At 43.7% G+C, this 19,477-nt stretch overlaps 3 non-coding genes across 3 annotated transcripts; 1 reads left to right on the forward strand and 2 right to left on the reverse strand.

The window, feature by feature from the left end:
• Window positions 1-7,511: 7,511 nt before the first annotated feature.
• TRNAW-CCA (transfer RNA tryptophan (anticodon CCA)) lies at window positions 7,512-7,583 on the reverse strand. The gene has a single exon. It is a non-coding gene; the product is annotated as a tRNA-Trp (tRNA).
• A 442-nt stretch (window positions 7,584-8,025) lies between these two features.
• TRNAD-GUC (transfer RNA aspartic acid (anticodon GUC)) lies at window positions 8,026-8,097 on the forward strand. The gene has a single exon. It is a non-coding gene; the product is annotated as a tRNA-Asp (tRNA).
• Window positions 8,098-8,240: 143 nt separating this feature from the next.
• TRNAD-GUC (transfer RNA aspartic acid (anticodon GUC)) lies at window positions 8,241-8,312 on the reverse strand. Its single transcript has one exon. It is a non-coding gene; the product is annotated as a tRNA-Asp (tRNA).
• Between the last annotated feature and the right edge of the window lie 11,165 nt (window positions 8,313-19,477).

Below are 19,477 nucleotides of genomic sequence, written 5' to 3' on the forward strand. Positions count from 1 at the left end.
TAGTGTGACTGTTGCCGTTGTGATCGCTTACACGTCAAAAAAAAATGAATAGCTTCTACAGTATTGCAAAATTTGAAGGGTGTGTAGTCATTTTATTGAGCTTTCACAAGTGTGTCCCTGCTGGGGAAGTAGGGCTGAGTTTAAGACTGCATGGTCTTTAAACAGGCCAGTTAAACCTTCCTGTGTTTACACACTGCTTGCTGGGAACACACACTGCTATAAATTTTCCTGTATTTTATGACGGGAACAGTTTAATATATAGATCATAAAATCATAGAATCATAGAACGTGTTGGGTTGGAAGGGTCCTTTAAAGGTCATCTAGTGCAACCCTCCTGCAGTAAGCAGGGACATCTTTAACTAGGGATCAGATTGCTCAGAGCCTCATCAAGCCTGGCCTTGAATGTCTCCAGGGATGGGGCCTCCACCACCTCTGTGGGCAACCTGTCCCAGTGTCTCACCACCCTCATTGTAAAGAACTTCTTCCTAATGTCTAATCTAAACCTACCCTGCTCTAGTTTAAAACCATTTCCCCACGTCCTATCACTACATACCCTTGCAAACAGCCCCTCCCCGTCTTTCCTGTAGGCCCCCTTCAGGTACTGGCAGGCTGCTACAAGGTCTTCCCCAATGCCCTCTCCTTTCCAGGCTGAACAACCCCATCTCTCTCAGCCTGTCCTCATAGGACATCTCGTGGTCCTCGGATCATCTTCGTGGCCCTCCTCTGGACCCACTCCAACAGTTCCATGTCCTTCTTGTGCTGAGGGTTCCAGAGCTGGACACAGTGCTCCAGGTGGGGTCTCACAAGAGCAGAGTAGAGGGGGGAGAATCAACTCTCTGGATCTGCTGGCTATGCTTCTTTTGATGCAGCCCAGGATGTGATTGGCCTTCTGGGCTGCAAGCACTCATTGTTGGCTCACGTCCAGCTTTTCGTTCACGAGTACCCCAAGTCCTTTTCCACAGGGCTGCTCTCTATCACATCATCCCCCAGCCTATATTGATAACGAGGATTGTCCTGACACAAGTGTAGGACCTTGCACTTGGCCTTTTTGAACTTCATAAGGTTTACTCGGGCCCACATCTCTAGCTCATCCAGGTGCCTCTGGATGACATCCCATCCCTCTCGCACGTCCACCGCACCACTCAGATCTGATCTGATCTGATTGATCAGATTTAAGCTGAGATATGATTAATCAGATCTTAGATCTGATTATATATCCTATGCTTTTGATATACTGCAGCATCAGAGATAAGAATTGAACTGTAAATATTTTAATTTGCCTATCAATCATGCACATGAAACAGGACTGTTAGCGTTTGGACCCACTCCTCTTTACATTCCAAAAAGAGTTTTCAATTGCTGTTGAGGAAAAGAATTTTCTCCATTTTGATTTGCTCCATCGCTAAATATGGTGGCTGTCATTTGTGTTTACCTTGCCATTACCACAGTATCAGTTAGAGGAAGGTGCTGAGGGTTATTTTCGTGGGAGGTAATTTCAAGGCAAATCAGGGATCCACCCACAAGAAGCCTGCTGCTTCCAACTGAGGAATTGGTGTGGTGTAACAAAGTAATTAATACAAGCGAGAAGTTTAGCTTGGGAAAGTTAATTTAGCTAGTAGCATAAATAGTGATATGAGGTGGCCACCGTTGGCAGTTCATTATAATTTATATCTAAAAGTATTCAGTTCTTGGTGCTGTATGTACTTTACCTGTTCAGTTTGTTAGACAGTGAGGCTGAACAGTTGGTAGAAACATCTTCCTTCCACTGGTAGCATATGCATACAAAGCAAATATTCATATACCAATGTGGATTGACTACCACTTGTAAACCCGAACAGAACAATTTAAATGGTTCTGTTCATTTTTCAGCATATTTTACACAAAGTTCTTCCTGGAAGATGGGTATCGCGTGACAAGTGTTTTGGAAATGCTTAAAGGAAATTTAATTCCTCTCCAAATGTGATAGTAATAACTTAAAGTGTAGATAAGTATGTTTCACCTTGAAAAGCCTCTAGGAGCCTTGGAAAATAGATCCTTTAAGAATTCATATCTTTCTCAGATATGAAACCAGTTGCAGACAGACACAGCATATTTCATAAAGGCAGCAGCAGAGAGATTCTGCAGCTGCTGTACTAATGTAAAAACTAACAACCTCTATTCATATCAAGTAAAAAATGTTTTAGAGCACTGTAAGGGGGAACTAGGTCTGTGAAATTTTAACCAGTTAACAGTGGAAATGCAATCTAAAAAATTGGTGCAGACACCATCAAACAGAGAAAAACGATACTATACTTCAGGCCTGAAGCTTGTTTTCTGACACTGCTTCTTAGTGGACTGCAGCCGCCATTTGCAACTCCTTGTACTGTTCGGAATATGGAATACAGTTGGTGCTCGCTTTTCTTGTGAGTGACCCTTAGGAGTGGAAAGAACGAGAACTGTTGAGCTTGAAGTCAGTTCATACCTTTCAACTTAAGCACGTTGATGGTAAATCTGGTTTTAATGCATTAAGTGTACCATAAAAAAATGCAACAGTAATATGGTATGAAGTGGTAAATCACTACAAAGTCACACTCCCAGTTCAGCTTTGCTCATAACAAATGGTTGGGTTAACTGCCTTTTTGTTGGATCTGTATTTTTTGTCTTTTTGCTGTCAGGCAGAACTGGTGTAGAAGCAAAAAGAGCGCAGAAACTCAGCATTGTATGTTTTGGCTATTTGTTCAAAATCCAATATAGTGGTGGTGTGGTTTTGGCCGGATTGGCCAATCAGAACGACAGATGGCCCTCCTCCCCCCCTCTCCTCAGAGAGGAGAGGAAGAGATAAGATTTATGAGTTTAGAAAAAGAACTAAACTACTTTAATGAAAATAATAATAAATAAGAAAATAGTAAATAATAATAGAATAATAAAAATTAAAGGAAAAAAATATATACAATATATACAAAACCGTAGCTCCCAGGATGACGATCGCGTCACCAGCAGACACAGGGAAAGTCCCAGACTGGAGTCAGCGATGGACAGGAGCTGAATTCCGGAACGAGAGTCAGGAATGCTCAGATCGGGATCAAAGGCAGATGAACAGCCAGGGTCCTCCTCAGATGTTGGCCATTGAAGAAAGAGCAAGCCAGCGCAGCCTTGCCCCTTTGATCCCTCAGCTTTTATACTGAGCGTGAGGCATATGGGACAGAATGTCCTGTTGGTCAGTTTTGGGTCACCTGTCCCGTCTGCTCCTCCCTACGGGTGGGACCCCTCTACGCTTCTCTGCTTCCGACCCTCTAATGGGGCGAACAGTGAAGTTAGCTGACCTCGGTTGTTAGAGCGATAAGCATAAGCAAGAGCCTCTGTGCATACCATCCCTTGGTATAATCAGGTCTTATCACTCTGAGAGTGAACAGTTTCTGAACAATATGCTGTTAATTTCAGGCTTTAGTCAGTTAGAAGAGGCCCAGCTAAAAAGTAAAATTACAAATCAGAAAATTGGTTCTGTTTTACCTCAAACCAGGACAAGTGGTTGTGGAACCACAGCCTCAGATTAACATTACTTACAGTTCATATTTACAGTCCATTTATGTTTTGAAAGTTATTTCTCCAACTACAGAAATATGCATTATCTTTTGTGAATTATTTTCTCAATTATATTTTTTCATGAACATAACTCCTTTGCACGGACACTGGACTCTCTTATTGGCTTACCTTTAGCTGCTTCTAAAGTGACAAAAGTTAAAAACGCATCATATAACACTTTAGTGTCATCCTATTTCAGAGCAGTAGACTTCTCTGGGAAGCAAAGTCCATAAAAAAAATCCTTGTCACACAACTGTCCTTCACTCCCTGGCTCTACACTTTTCATTGTCACTCCTTGGGAGGAACAGGCAATCTCCAGGCAAGGTAAAGACATGGAAAGTAACATGAGAAAGCACCAAAATATGCACATATATAATGATTAACACTGGGATCTGCAACTGTCACCTCACTTAGACCTTAATACAGCTGAGGATCTGCACCTTTACTGTTTGTTTTGTTTGAAGGAAAGCAAGCTTGCACTTTATAGCCTAATGCAGCAGTCAAAGGATGTAAGCCAAGGAGTTCATTATGAATGAGCTCAAAAGATCTTTCTGACGTTTTTACAGGGGGAAAAAAACCCCAGGAGGTGGTCCCATATGCCTATTAGACAACTTGCACCTTAAAGGTTGGAGCACAAAACTGGTTTTTTGCCATGCCTTCTGTGAAGCATTCCAGTACTTGAATCCCTAACAGTAAGTTCTAGTTTTCAAAGACCAGAGTACCTGCCTCTACCTGAGAAACGAGTAGTCACATTTTACCTCTTGTCAGTATAAATCGTGACAAGAAGAAAGTTTAGGAAAAAAGTGCAAATGGTGTGAGACTATGGCCATTTTCAGTGGTTGAAAGGCTGCTGTAAGCTTGCCTAAAAATGTGAAATATGCTGAAAGTAGAAGCCAAAAATCCTTCCTTTGTAGGACCCTCCCAAACGTCTGGAATTTGTTAGCTTTCCTGAGTGTGAGAAAGAGATTTTCAGTCATATAGTCATCTTTGACATGAAAACACTGAATGCCTTCTAAATTATCTCAGATTTCTGGCTTTGAGTTTCCCCAACTTCCCCTAACTTCTAATGCCACCCATAAAAACGAGACAGTAGTTTATGTTGCGCTACACTGAAAAAAATGAATTTTCTATACCTGTGTGTTCAAAAAAGTATTCTAAATTCAGTGGAGGGTTTGGATAACATTTAATCCATAATGAAGCATAGATGTATAATTTGCATTCACGTGTAACATTTGCCTCATAATACATAATAAAATTGTGAAGGCTATAAACCGATTCCTAGCAAAGGCATTTAAGGAAGTACTACAGACATGCCTTTGTCTTAGACTGCGCTGATATGGAAATCTTGTTAGCTAAAGGAAATGTAAAAAAACCTACATGAAGTATTAATTCAGTCTTGGTGCACAGCAAGTGTCACGATGAAAATAATACTCTGAGAAAGGCAACAGAAACTGGAAAGCATTACTATAATTAAAATAAGCATTTGCCTAATCATTATGGCACAGTGTAACTATACTTTCTAGGATCACTCGTTTCTTCTTCACATTCTTGATTAATTTAGAAAAATTAGGTGGCTTTTTAACAGCTCTCGCTTTCTTATCAGAAACATTTTTTTGAGCGTAAACCAAGTAGAAATGGCAAAGCAATAAGAAAAAAAGCGTGCCTTACTGTAATGGAGCATATTGCAACCCTTTTTGAAAAAGTTGCACCTCCTGGTGAATTTGCCAGCGGACATAGTTTTACCTGGGGGACAGGCCAGGCGACCACACTGTCACTATCACCCGCTGGGGAATGCTGCTGTGTCTTGTGCCGCCCGAGGTGGCAAACGCAGGGACAGGCTGTGAGCACAGGGGTGCCCAGCGCTGTGTCGCCCGTACCACTGTCCCCAGGTGCGGGTCTGTACCACTCAGTGTGTACAGCTGAGTGGTTGCACTGTGTTAAAACTTCTTACTGCTGACATTGTCATAGACAAAGGCCTGTACCCACAAGGACCAAAACCAGGAGTATCCGCTCCCACTTAAGTACAGTGACAGGAATGAAGTGAAAAGGATGGTTTACAGGGCACTTTCCCACACCAAATCATTTCCAAACAAGCATTATTTGGATATCTATTTTTATCATATACGGACAGAGATAGTGCAGAAGCTATATTTACCATATGTAAGCTATTACTTCAGCTCCAAGATTTTTTAACCTTATGTGGATTTAAGTTATTATCTATATTTAGCTAGTAATTATTTAATAAGAAAAAAAATCTGTGTTAAGAGATCAGTCAGGTTACAAAATGAAGTATTTAAAAGTAAGAAAGAGACAAAAGCGCAGAAGCGCACATTCTGTAGAAATGCTGGTGAGAGACAAACACCCACCAGTGTACTTGAATGCCTCAGAATTAATGGAGTCAACAAAAAATCTGTGAGATTAGAGAAAATTATTATCCCCATTTTACTGATAGGAAATTGTGAGGGTGACTTTGCACAAAGCTAAGGCTCATTTAAGTATTTCATTTAATTTTGAAACATCACTAGATTATTTTTATCTAGGCTCTCCCTCCAAAGAGCAACTGACGAAAAATTTAAGCGACTCATTGGAAGTTACGGTTGTTGAGAGGGATGATCCTGATCTCTATCCCATCCCAGGCTGTGTTCTCCTGACATTTTCTGTGTGTTGAATCTAGTAGTTGTGCCGCCAGATCTGCATGCTGAGCCGGCAGCTGCTGCTGCACAATGGCACAACGTGATCCAAGTGGAATGGGGGAGACAGGCGGGCACAGGACAGGGATGGACGGGGATGGACAGGGCAGAGCAAGACCCACCGTTTGTGACACCCTGCGCTCCTGTTACGTTAAGTATCGCGTGAAACCACACCTGGAAAACTTCGACTCCTATTAATACATCTTTTATCTTGTCATTAGATGAACTGCAGCCAGAGATGATATCTGGCAACGATCCCGAATGCTCCGAGCAGTGCACCTGCTCTGGTAGCAGTACAGGGTTGGAAGCAGATTGCCACCACTTCTTCACCCAGCTCCCTCTGATGGGTGGTAAAACAGAGGCATAAGATATTTTGTGGGACCAGGGAAACATCTAACAAATTGTGCATCCCATAAAAAATGCATCCATCTAACAGATTATGCATCCAAAAAAAAAAAGGACTAATCACATAAATAAAAAAAAAAACACATAAATGCTCAGTCAGCAGAGCACACGAGGCAGTCCTCTTTTATTCGTACCTGGTAAAATCCAAGTCAGCTGAAATATTGTGACCAGTTCTGGGCACTTAAAAATGCAACTCGTTTGGAAAGACTCCAGAGGCAAACGATACAAATAATCAAGAGGCCCAGCAAACACGGTCTATTGAGTAATAGAATGGCCACGGAGAGGCATAACGAATTTCAAATATGTAAGATGTAGCTATAAAAAGGAAGGGAATAAACTGTTCTCTAGGGCAGTAGCACGAGGGCTGGATTTAAGTTACGGCAGGGTAAGAGACATCAGGGTTAAACCACACATGGTCGCTTCATAACAGTAAGGATAGCAAAGCGCTGGAACAGAGCATTTAAGGAAGAAGCAGAATGTCTGTATTTGACAGGTTTTAAGGGTATATGTAACAAATATTAGCCCATAAAACCAAGAGTATTTATCTTAAAAAAATCCACATATTTTGATGACTCTGCTGAGGCTGGTTTCTAAGACTTCTGCATTGTCTTAATTTTTTGCCACGGATTACAACGCTAATAATTCTTACAAACTTAGAATCTTTTCTCTGGCATGTTTCTCGCTGTTTCTCAAATCCAGGCCCTTGGCAAGCTATTCTGTTTCCCTCCTAATGAAATTTCATTACGTGTCATAAGCTTTAGGAAAAAAAAAAAAGGGTTCATGGCCCTCCGTTTCCCCCGAGACGGAGTCGGCAAAAGGCGACTGAGGGGGAAAAAAAAAAAAAAAAAGAGCTGCTGACCCCGACGTGATTCGAACACGCAGCCTTCTGATCTGGAGTCAGACGCGCTACCGTTGCGCCACGAGGTCCTGCTGAGCAACCGTCTTCCCAGTGTTACAACTCGCCTACCAAGGGCCGCGGCCCGCGCCGCCCCCGCCCGGCACGGACACGGCTGGGGGAGCCTCGGGGTCCGACCGGGGCCGGGACCCTTCTCACCCGTGATGGCAACCGCAGACCCCGCGGCGGTCCCTCCCCCCTGCCACTGCTTCGTTTCGCGCCTTCCCGCGCAACTGCCTTAACTCGCACCCCCACTACCGGCGCCCAGCGGCAGGGGCCTCCCGCTCCCCCGGGCATGCCGGGCTCGCCTTCCGCGGCACTGCCGCCGCCGCATGCAAGCGCATGGGGCCCGGTTTCCGCTGCCCGGAGGTCGCCCGCCCGCCCCTTTACTGGGGCCCTTCTGTTACCAATGGGCATTGCGGCGTGTGGATTTATCCATAAAGGGAGATTCGGGAAACCAGTTACTAACGCAGTTCCTCGTTAGTATAGTGGTGAGTATCCCCGCCTGTCACGCGGGAGACCGGGGTTCGATTCCCCGACGGGGAGGTTGATGAACTTTTTTTCGCCGGAAAGGCGCGGCCCATGACCCCGCCTTTTGCCGCCGCGGGGGATCAACGGCCGCGACTCGCCCTGCCCGGGCAGAAGAAACAACAACAATAAAAAAAACAACACAACAGGCGAACGCGCCCCTCCCCGTCGGGGAATCGAACCCCGGTCTCCCGCGTGACAGGCGGGGATACTCACCACTATACTAACGAGGATTCGGGGGATGTCTGGGCCCCCCCCGCAGCCCCTCGCCAGGGAAGTGGCGGGGTGGGATGGAGCTGGGAGGCTCTCGGCGGGCAGCGTAGCCTCCCCATCCCCTCTCTCACCCCCTCCCGGTGGCCTCGGGGGGGCTGGGGCGAGCCCAGGAGCAGCCCAACGCCGTGCGTGGTGTGCTGCCCCCCGGCGAGGGGAAGGGGCCGTGCCGGCCGCTGCCGCCCCCTTGCAGCACGGGGGGAGGGCGGATGGAGGAGAGAGGCCTCCAGAGGGCTCGTGTTTGCTTGCGGTCTCCCGGCCCTGGCGTGGGGAGGCAGCCGTGTCGCGGGACCCCCCGACCCGTGTGGGTCAGTGTCTTCCCGCCCGCCCCGCCGCGGGGACGTCTCGGGACCCGGCGGCAGCGATCCGTGGCACCCGGGTTGCGCGGAGGGTGGCGGCCCGGGACGGGGAGGAGCAGAGCGGCAGCTCGGGTGTCTGCGGGTCCTTGCATCTCGTTCACGCAGCCCGTTTCTCTTGCCAGGAACCCGAGAAGGGCCGGAGTCAGCAGTCCTCGGGGCGAGGGGACTCCACCACCTGCTTCTGACCGACCGAAAAAGGGAAGGAGAGAAATGGAAACCGGTTACTTTGAGATTTGAGAGGAAAAGGCAGAAGGACACGTCCGATCAGCAGTAACGTGGTTGTAGGTCTGCATCACAGGGGCATTAGGCAGGACACTATATTTAATTTGCTAGCTTGGTGGATGAAGAATTAACGCCAGACATAAATGGGCGATTGGAACAACCGGTGTTCCCTTTTGAGGTATTTCTTTGGATAAAAGGACCCCAGCTGAGCTTTGTCAGAACAGGCATAGCTAAAGAACAAACAGCAACCTATACGTAGACATCTAAATATGGGACCTGTAAACGAAGCATTTTTAAAAATTGGCCTACTCATTTAAGCATTTGAATATAAACATGTCTTTCTCAGTGGATGCAGCAGATTCAGATTTTGTCCTGATGTGAAAAATAACAACTAAAGTCTCACAATAATTTCATTACTTGAGAGGTAGTGTAATAATGAGATGAACCCGTAGGGCTGTGATCAGGTGATAGGCTTTAAACCTCCCAGAGCAGGATCAAAACCAGTGCTGCTAGACTGGTCTGAACTTGCTGTGCGGGTTCAAATTTTATTCAAAAGATGTTGATGGTTCACTTTAAACTGAGAGACTCTCTGGTGGATCAGACATTGCCTGTTTGCATTTTGTGGGACCACTCACACTTAGCTAGTTCAGACCTTTTTGCCAGTCGCTTCTCAGTTCCTTCTCTTCCTTGATCCCTGTGGTCAGGTAGCTGAGATGTGACCGCTCATGTACATGGTGGTGATTGCTGCAGTCAGACCTTCCTTAGCTGCTGCTTTTTGCCTCCAAGCTGGTTTTGCCACAGGTTCTTGTACAGACCTCTCCTCAGGCTTGTCTTCTGCTGGAAGAGGACTTCTGCTATCTCCATAACATCTCTTGCAAATTTTTGGCATTGCTAAGCACTTTGAGAGTACCAAAGACAGACTCAGAACAAGTTGTGTAGGCATTTTGTTGTGTTCTTCACTTTGTCCATGAGGGCAAAACCAGATCTCACTGGGAGTTCTGGACCTGCCGGAAATATGGGGAAAGGCTATAGTGTGACAATCTCATGAAGCACTGTGTAGGTCCTTCAGCAAAGGTACAGGAGGACTCTGCAGAGCCAAAGCCAAGTCTCTGAATCATGGAATCATAAAATGGTTTGGGAAGATTCTCTAGTCCAACCCGCCTGCCATGGGCAGGGACATCTTCCATTAGATCAGGTTGCTGAAAGCCCCATCCAGCCTGGCCTTGAACACTTCCAGGGATGGGACATCCACAACTTCTCTGGGCAACCTTTTCTAGTGTCTCACCACCGTCATCATAAAGAATTTCTTCCTTATATCCAATTTAAATCTGCCCTCTTTCAGTTTAAACTCTTGCCTCTTTTCCTGTCACTACAGGCCTTGGTAAAGGTCTCTCTCCATTTTTCTTATAAGCCCCTTTTATATATTGAAAGGCAGCAATACAGTCTCCCTGGAGCCTTCTCTTCTCCAGGCTGAGCAACCCCAGCTCTCTCAGCCTGTCTTCATAGGAGAGGTGCTCCAGCCCTCGGATCATTTTCATGGCCTTCCTCTGGACCTGCTCCAACAGGTTTCATGTCTTTCTTGTACTGAGGACTCCAGAGCTGGACGCAATACTCCAGGTAGGGTCCCCCCAGAGCAGAGTAGAGGGGCAGAATCACCTCCCTCGACCTGCTGGCCGTGCTTCTTTTGATGCAGCCCAGGATAGGATTGGCTTTCTGGGCTGCAAGTGCACGTTGCCCTCCCACGTCCAATTTTTCATCCACCGGTATCCTCAAGTCCTCCACAGGGCTCCTCCTAATCATTTCATTACAGAGTCTGTACTGATATTGGGGATTGCCCTGACCCAGGATTGCACTGACCCAGGTTCAGGACCCTGCTCATGGCCTTGTTGAACTTCATGAGGTTCACATGGGCCCAATCCTCAAGCATGTCCAGGTCCCTCTGGATGGCATCTCTTCCCTCTAGAGTATCAACTGCACCGCTCAGCTTGGTGTCATCTGCAAACTTGCTGAGGGTGCATTCAGTCCCACTATCTATGTCATTAATGAAGGTATTAAATAGTATTGGTGCCAGTATGGACCCTTGAGGGACATCACTTGTTACTGGTTTCCATTTGGACATTGAACCACTGACTAACTCTTTGGATGTGGCCATCCAGCCAAGTCCTTATCAAGGAGGTAAGGAACTGAGGTAAGAATGTTGTGAGGGCCCATAGAGACCCTCTTTTAGACCAAAGAGAATCTAGAAGAAGAATAAGTGGCCTAACGGCCACCCAGTCCAAGAAGGGGGCATCTTGCAATATTATGAGGAGCTTGAATGAGGTTGCTAATACAGTTTTAAAACCATAGAACCATAGAATCGTCTATGTTGGAAGGGACCTTTAAGATCATCAAGTCCAACCATCAACCCAACACTGCCAAAGCCACCACTAACCCATGTCCCTCACGGCACTGGCAATTCTGTAGCAGAGCAGAAATACCTGTTCTGCAATTCTCTATTTTAGGGAAACCCTGAGATGAACCCCCCCAGAGTAGCATGATAGCTACTCTGCATCAATGGAGGAACACTGCAAGAAGAAAAGAAGAAACGCAGGACTATTGACAGCCAGGACAGGCTTTTAATTTCCCAGGTATCCTCTGCAAGGCCCCAGGATCAAATGACACCAAGTTTGCAACAGCTTCCTTAAGATGTTCTCTCCTTATATTTTCTTTCTGTTGTTTTTCTCCCTTTTCAATAGCTCAGTACATTGCTAAGGGTGTTTTTATCAGAAAGCAACTAGTTCAGTAATGAGAGTCCTTGGTCATGCTGACTGCTCTGCTTCTGCACACCCACTCCATTTCTGAGACAGCTACTACTGATGACATCGGCCATCTTGCACATTCTCCACTTCTTCCAACCAGGGCAACCCTGAAGCAAAAGTGCCAGTCAATATCCTGGCTCATGCTCTTGCACAACTTCCTCCCACTCCCCATTTGGCAGGGAGAGCAAGCATATCTACTAAAAATACCTACTGTGACCTGAGCTGGTGATGGCAATTCTTACATAGCCCTAAAGAAGTGTTAACCAACTGTCCTGCTACGGTGAAAACAGTGACCACCTTTGTTCTCTCAGTGAAGCCTATATGCACTTCCAAAGCCAGACTTTCAAAGGCATACTCTTGACTAAGATGACTTGTCTGCGGTTGCCCAAGAAGGGGAGAAAGAAGAGCCATTGAGGTATGAGTCAGCAAAGCGAGAGTGCTGTTTTGAAGTGGATGGACGATTACAATGCTGTAATGACTTCCAGTTACAGAGCAAATGCATTCCCTGCTGATTTGTCAGAGACGTGTACGCACAAAGCAGAACAGGTACTAGAAACTAGTATCAATGTTCCAAGGTCTGTGAAGTATCTGCCTTCTCCTCGGGACCTGCACACAGCTCTTCCACGTGTCTAACAACCTTGTTCCATGCTTTCCTCATCATTGCACCAGCTTTGTACTCAGCAATCACTAGAGACCTGCACCCTGGAGCAACAGCCATCTGCAAGAGGCCCTTTACGACCATAAGCAGGAAGGAGTAGGGCTGGGATCTAGTGCACCATTGTAACTGGAAGCTAGTTACCTCCCCTTCAACTTGCTTAACTTGCAACTTGTCCAGTTAAGTTTTGAATGTCATCATGGGTGGGAGATTCTGCAAAGTAGAACACAACAGCTCGTCCGTCCTTATTGTGAAGATTTTTTTTTTCCCTTGCATCTACTTGGAATTTACCGTCTTGCGACTTGATCAGTTGCCTCCTGTCATTTTGTTGTGCACCTACAAAAAGAGCCTGGCTCCCTCTTCTCTGGGCAGCTGAAGACAACAATTAGATCAACCAGTAGCTTTCTCTTCTTCTGGTTGAACAAATCCGGCTCTCTCAGTGTCTCCTTGCTTGTCACATGCTCCAGCTCCCTATTCGTTTAGTGACCTTCTGTTGAGCTCATTGCAGTCTGTCGATATCTTTCTTGCATTGCAGTGCCCCAGACTGTGCACGGTACTCCACACTTGCAAGTGTGACATAGGTGTGAGAGCAGCAATCACTTGCCTTGATCTGCTGGCTATGCTGTACTAATGGAGCCCAGTATATGATTAGCTTTCATGGCTACAAGAGCAATTGCTCACTTGTGTCCACCCTTGTTGTTCACTGGGTCCTCCAGGACTTTTTCTGCAAAGCTGCTGTTTACCCAGTCGTCTCCTGGCTATTGTGTGAGGTTATTCTGTCTAAGGTGCAGGACTTTACATTTGCCTTTGTTGAATTTGAAGACATTCATGTTGGCCCATTTCTCCAGCCTGTCAAAGTCCCACTAAATGACAGGCCTACCCTTGAGTGTATCAGTCACTCCCCTCAATTTGATGTCATCCACCTGTGTCACCTGCTGGCATTTATTTGCCTTGACAAGGAACATATATTGTTAGTGGCATGGTGAAGTTTACCACAGCTGATACCATCCTTGTCAGTGTGATCTGGGATGGATCCATGCTGTTGCAGCTGCTTGTACTTCTCCTGCCGCAGAGAACTGCCCTTGCTTCTGGCATTATGGTTGCTCAGGTGCAATGCCAAGACCATAGTTTCCTTTTGCAGATCAGAGACACAAACTATGAAGTGCAACAGTGCTGCCTTGGAGACACTGCCTGGTCTACCAGGCAGAAGGATGGGCTGCACAAAAGATCCTGACAGTGCAGCTGCGCTGGCATCCCAGAGTCCAGAAGCAGTGGATTTGAACACAGTGCGTGCTCATGGGTGACATTGGTACCAAGTCAAGATGCTATATCTAATTTCAGGTAGCCACTTAAAATTTGGCCATGTAATGGTGTCTTGAACTTACACCAGGGCATCTCTCACTATAAACTGCTTGTTGAACCGCACTCAGAAAATGATGCCTTCTTATTAAATATGTTAAGCTTTCTTTTTTCACATGAACAACTGGACTGATGACCATATTTTATACAAATAGGAAGCTGTTTGATATTGTGATTACTTTCTATTTTCTTGAGATACCTTTTGGTTAGCTTAAGATATATTCGTAGTTAAAAATATATCTGCTTCAGATTAGTCAAGGTGAGTACTGAGTGACACCTGCCCTGTGTCACCTCTAACGCACTACAGCCTTCTGGAGAACCTCCCTGATACACATGAGTTATTTTCTGGGTTTTTCAAACCAGAGTCCATGAAGCAAGCTGTGAAAAGCAAGCTAATCATCATAATTGCATTTAGATTTGTTGTACAAGGGTCTATAACCCCATCAGAAAAATGTTAGTGGTCCAAACTGAGAAAAATAAAAAAGCTACAGAAGACCACTTCTGTTGCCTCCTCTGCAGTTTATGGAGTGATCTAGAAAGTGTCATCAGGGGGAATGCGCTAAGTGCAGGACAAAATGTTGTTAGGGCAGCTCCTTGCACCAGCAGTTCCCTCCTAGCTGTAGTTGCCCCAATGACCTGGGTGGCCTGAAAGAGATGAGGACAGTCCTCAGAAGCAGCAGTTGCTGAGAGCTAAGTTTTGTGGGCAGTAAGTCAGGCCCTCACTTCCTTGCCAGACTGTAAAATGGCACAAGTAATTTCAGCCTAACGACTGTAATTTTATATTCGGAGGCAGCGGGAGGGGGGAAAGGGCCTTCTTTACCTGCAGAAATTAACACTTCTAAATCAATGTAAACATACAAACCCTAGATGAGAAGTGAAGCTCTTCACTGATGTGGTCTTTAGGATGCCCCAGTCCAGAAGAGCTCCTGCAAATTGAATACATTTGATTCTGATTACTCTTCATAGCTATTTTATATGCTCTTATTGCTGCCCATTGACACATATCCAACACTCTGTCTGCTCTTTGTGTTCTATTTTCCATTTATTTTTTGTCTGCACCCTGACTCTGTGAAGTTCACAGCACAGGCCAGTAAGAATGTATGAGTTATCAAATGGCATATTAAGTTACAGGGCCTCTTTCTGGATAGTTTTTGGCCTTATACAATTTCTGTCCAGTGTAATGGATTTGTTGTGCGGTCTGTATGCCTTAGTGATCTCTTTCCATGCTAACGTATTTTAATCAAGCCAAAATGAAGTTTTAGAAATTATTAGAAAAATCATTTTATTAGAAAAATCAATTTAACATCACTTAAGGGAATGGGTGATCAGACATCCCATGTAAAATCAACAGCTGAAGAGCTGAAGAAATTCAAGGTAAAGGGGACTGTGACATTGCATGTCAGTGCCTGCTGGATTAGTGGGAGGAGGGACTTAAGGGGCTTTCCCCTATTAGCATGCCTAGTATAGTTTATACAGTACTAAATGCAGCCGCACAGCTGGGCAGCTTCCTCTCCTTGTTGCATCATGTGAACTGTCTAATAAATAAAGCCTTTTAAAAACTCGTTGGAGGAATCTCAGGGCTTGAAAGTTTATGTCCTAAGACTTGTGAAACAAAATAGACATGAAGTGCCCATGCAGAACTGCATTTTCTGTTTAGGTAAAAAGCACTCTGAAAGAAAAGTTGAATAGTTGAATCTAGCCATTTCTGTTCCTATAGCATGGTCGAAATCCAATGGATACTCCCTATAAGAATGAGCTGCTTCTTAGAGGGAATCTGCATTCTGATCATTTTTCCCCTCAAAAGGGATTGCCAACCAAATTACTGAAGAGATACCATAAAAAAATGGAAAATTCAAAGCAGGAAAAGTGGAGGCTGGCTGGTTTTAATGAATAATTTCAACTTTAGAATAGTAAAAACTGATAGATGTCCTGCTTATAAATCAGAGGATAGGACTCAGTAATTAAAAGGAAGAAGACTGATCAAGTTTGTATGCAAAACACACCTCTTTTGGTGTATGAGATGTATCGTTTTGGAGTAATTTCAAATGAGTGTTTATGCAGCAAAGCCTTTAGAGACATATCAGGACACTGCAAAACCCGAATAGATTATGTACTAATGTAAGTCATTCCTGTGTAATGCAGTTCTGGATACTAGAATGTGCCTACCATATGACTACAAGAATAGTCATAACTTTCTAACTGTGATGAAAGATTGCAAAACAATTTCACCATTGGTCTGACTTGGTTTGAAATATGGTATTTCTTAGAATCTCAAAATTGTCAATAATTTACTTCAAAATAGACCAATCACGTAGTGCCTAAGAAGGAAAATTCTAGAGAAAAACATGAGAAAAATGAAATCCTGTCATGTACAGCTACAATATAACTATCATGTCTGACTCTTGCATCATATCAGTTCTAGGAGGAAACAACTGTCATTCAAAAAAAAAAAAATCATGAACCTAATAAAGCAAAATGAAGTGGAGAGACAGGAAAAACACGGGATAGCAAAACTCACAGAAAACAATACAGGCAAAAGCACCATAGACTGAAGTTACATATCCAAAAGAAAGATGTCATGAGATAGAGACACCACACAAAGGAATTATACTTTAAGGAGCATGGGGAGATATTTAAAGGTTTTACAAAACTATAAATGAGGGAATATGTGATGAATTTAACTTCATCTTAGAAAGCTGATCACCACAAACTTCTTTTTTGCATTCCAGTGCTCACTCAATATAGACATCATCGACAAGTGCAAGCCAAGTAATTATAATGGGGAAACTGGACATCAAAACCGAAGATGAGCAAAGGGAGCAGCTGCTATGAAAACCAAAACCTCTGTTCTTGCTTAAGGTATGAAATTAGAAATACACAAAAGATCCTGCAGAAGACTTAAAAAAAAAAAAGTATGCTCCCACATCAGAAGTCACTAATGCCCCAGACCTTGAATAGTGCACTACTGAAAAATCAGTGGGTAAAAAAAAATTCAGTGTGCTGAGCCAAGAATGAATAGAAGTCAGTTCAGTTTTTATCTAGTAGGTAACACAAGGGAAACTCACCTTGAAAACACTATCAGAACATGTCATGGGGAGATATTTAAAGGTTTTACAAAACTATAAATGAGGGAATATGTGATGAATTTAACTTCATCTTAGAAAGCTGATCACCACAAACTTCTTTTTTGCATTCCAGTGCTCACTCAATATAGACATCATCGACAAGTGCAAGCCAAGTAATTATAATGGGGAAACTGGACATCAAAACCGAAGATGAGCAAAGGGAGCAGCTGCTATGAAAACCAAAACCTCTGTTCTTGCTTAAGGTATGAAATTAGAAATACACAAAAGATCCTGCAGAAGACTTAAAAAAAAAAAAGTATGCTCCCACATCAGAAGTCACTAATGCCCCAGACCTTGAATAGTGCACTACTGAAAAATCAGTGGGTAAAAAAAAATTCAGTGTGCTGAGCCAAGAATGAATAGAAGTCAGTTCAGTTTTTATCTAGTAGGTAACACAAGGGAAACTCACCTTGAAAACACTATCAGAACATGTCATGGAAGTATAAAGGGAAATTTATGTATGTTTTGCTGCTTTTGTGAAGGTTTTGAGAAGTTTCAGCATGACAGACGGATATGCATCATTGCAAAATGCACTGATGACTCACAAAATCCAGAGTTTAGAAAACACTGTAGCTGAGAGAGAAAGCAGCATTGTGAGCAGATATTGAAGCAGCACAGTGCATCATCAAGGTACATTTTGTCTGTGAAAGCGTTTGGTATTAAGTAGAAAGCATAACAAATAACAGTCTGGAATCTTCTAAATGGCATCTGAATTAATGGATCTTATATGAACAATATAATGCCTGTTAGCAATCTTCCTCTAAGAGTTCGATTGGAGAAGGTTGAAGAAGATTGGAGAAGAGCTTGATGACTGTTTTGGAAGAAATTATGATAAATCTTAGAAAACTAAAAGTGCTAAGAATAGTCTCAGCAAAAGACAAAGTTGACAGCTCATTTATTTTGACAACCAAGCACTAGATCAAAGCTATCAGCACTTTAGCAATTTGTTGCAGTGCTGGCTTCACTGCACTCCTGGTCCTCCAGTCACCGCCATTTACCGCTTCATCGTGTTGTGCGTGAGGAACAGAAGAATAGCTCCTTTTCTGGACAAAAATATGGCTTGATGGGATAACAGTTTCCTCCCTCTTCCTTTCCTTAGGATACAAGGGCCACATGGCATGGAAGCCACATTCTTCTTTTCCTTACTCGGGGGTGTACTCCAATGATTGCTGTAGTCCATGTGCACATGAAAACCTTGAGAAACCCCAAGTGGTCCTCATGACTAACAAAACCCAGTAAGGCTTAACTGTCATTTCAATAGTTGGTTTTTATCTTTGCCATGTGTTGTACTATTAATCCTACTTCTGGCTTCTCCACTCTGCAGTCTTTTTGTCCTCCTTTTCACTATTCTTCCTCTCCCCCTCCCCTTTTTTTGTTTTACTTTTTCTCCTTAATTAAAAACAGGACGCCCCTTGTCTTGTCCAGGTCACGGAAGTGCAAAAGAGTCACCTGAAGGCTGGAGGAAATTGCTGGTCCTGTTCAGCCGAGCCAAGAGAAGATTATGAGCTTGGCTTCTTTTGCCCCGACACAATTTTCAGTGAGCGGACGAGCAATAGAAGGGAAGTGGATAGGTTTTTAGATTTAGCAGATGGAAGAAGGAAGATGGTACAAAATAAAACATTAAAAAGCCCTTACAGAAATTAATTGCCATTTCCAATGTAATTCATGATAGAGAAAAGCAAATGTGCGCATTCACCAGAGATTGTTGAAGATGTGATGGATGGTTAACCATCTTCCTCAACTGTAAAAGCCTGACACTTAAAAAAAGATGGAGAAATGAATCACAGTGCACTTTAAATTTGAAACGAGATGAATATTTAAAGTCAGTTGTATAGCCAAAACCACAAATGAGGAACTGTTGAGAATGGTGTGCTTGGAGCACAGCTGCTTGAAGTAAGAGCTTAACACTACCGTGTATCGGCCACACATTGCCTGACAATCACCAAATTACTCTTCATCCTAGTAAAATCAAAGAAAAAGCAGCAAAAGAAAAAATACCAGATGCATTGCTAGGTAGAGTCAGATTCAGAGAACACAGGACATTTTACAGCTTTCTCACAACTGATAAAGATGGGAGATGAGAAGGCGGCTGAGGAATTGATGTGGGGCAAAATGTGAAAGGACATATTGTCAAGGTGACAATAAACAATTAAAATAAGAGGATATTAAAGTGCAGTGCAATGCAAAATAATGTATCTGTTTCTGGGAAAAAATAGAAGCAAGTTTTTTTCCATTTACTTTAGTGTTCCTCATTATGTGTGATTGGAATGTGGAGATTTTTATTTCAAAAGGCACAAACACTCTGCTTCAGAACAGTAATCTTTATTTCTTTGCTGTCTGCTATTTTGCAAGATAATGATGTTTCTGTAAGTTGTTTTGTGGTTTGTTTTTTTTTTTGCAGAAGAACTAGATATTCAAATTTGCAATTGCATTGGCTCCCTCTGGTGGCATTCCAAAAAGCTCTACTTTATAGTCCAGTAAAACTACTGTTTCAAAATTAGCTTGACAGCAGAAATTTGAGGTTACTGTTTTATGAGGTTACTGTCTTATTAAAAATAGGAGAAAAAATATCATATCTCTTAAATCCAATTTATCTTACACAAAATGAGC

This window comes from Rissa tridactyla, chromosome 1 (assembly GCF_028500815.1).
Source record: "Rissa tridactyla isolate bRisTri1 chromosome 1, bRisTri1.patW.cur.20221130, whole genome shotgun sequence".
NCBI classification, from domain to species: domain Eukaryota; kingdom Metazoa; phylum Chordata; class Aves; order Charadriiformes; family Laridae; genus Rissa; species Rissa tridactyla.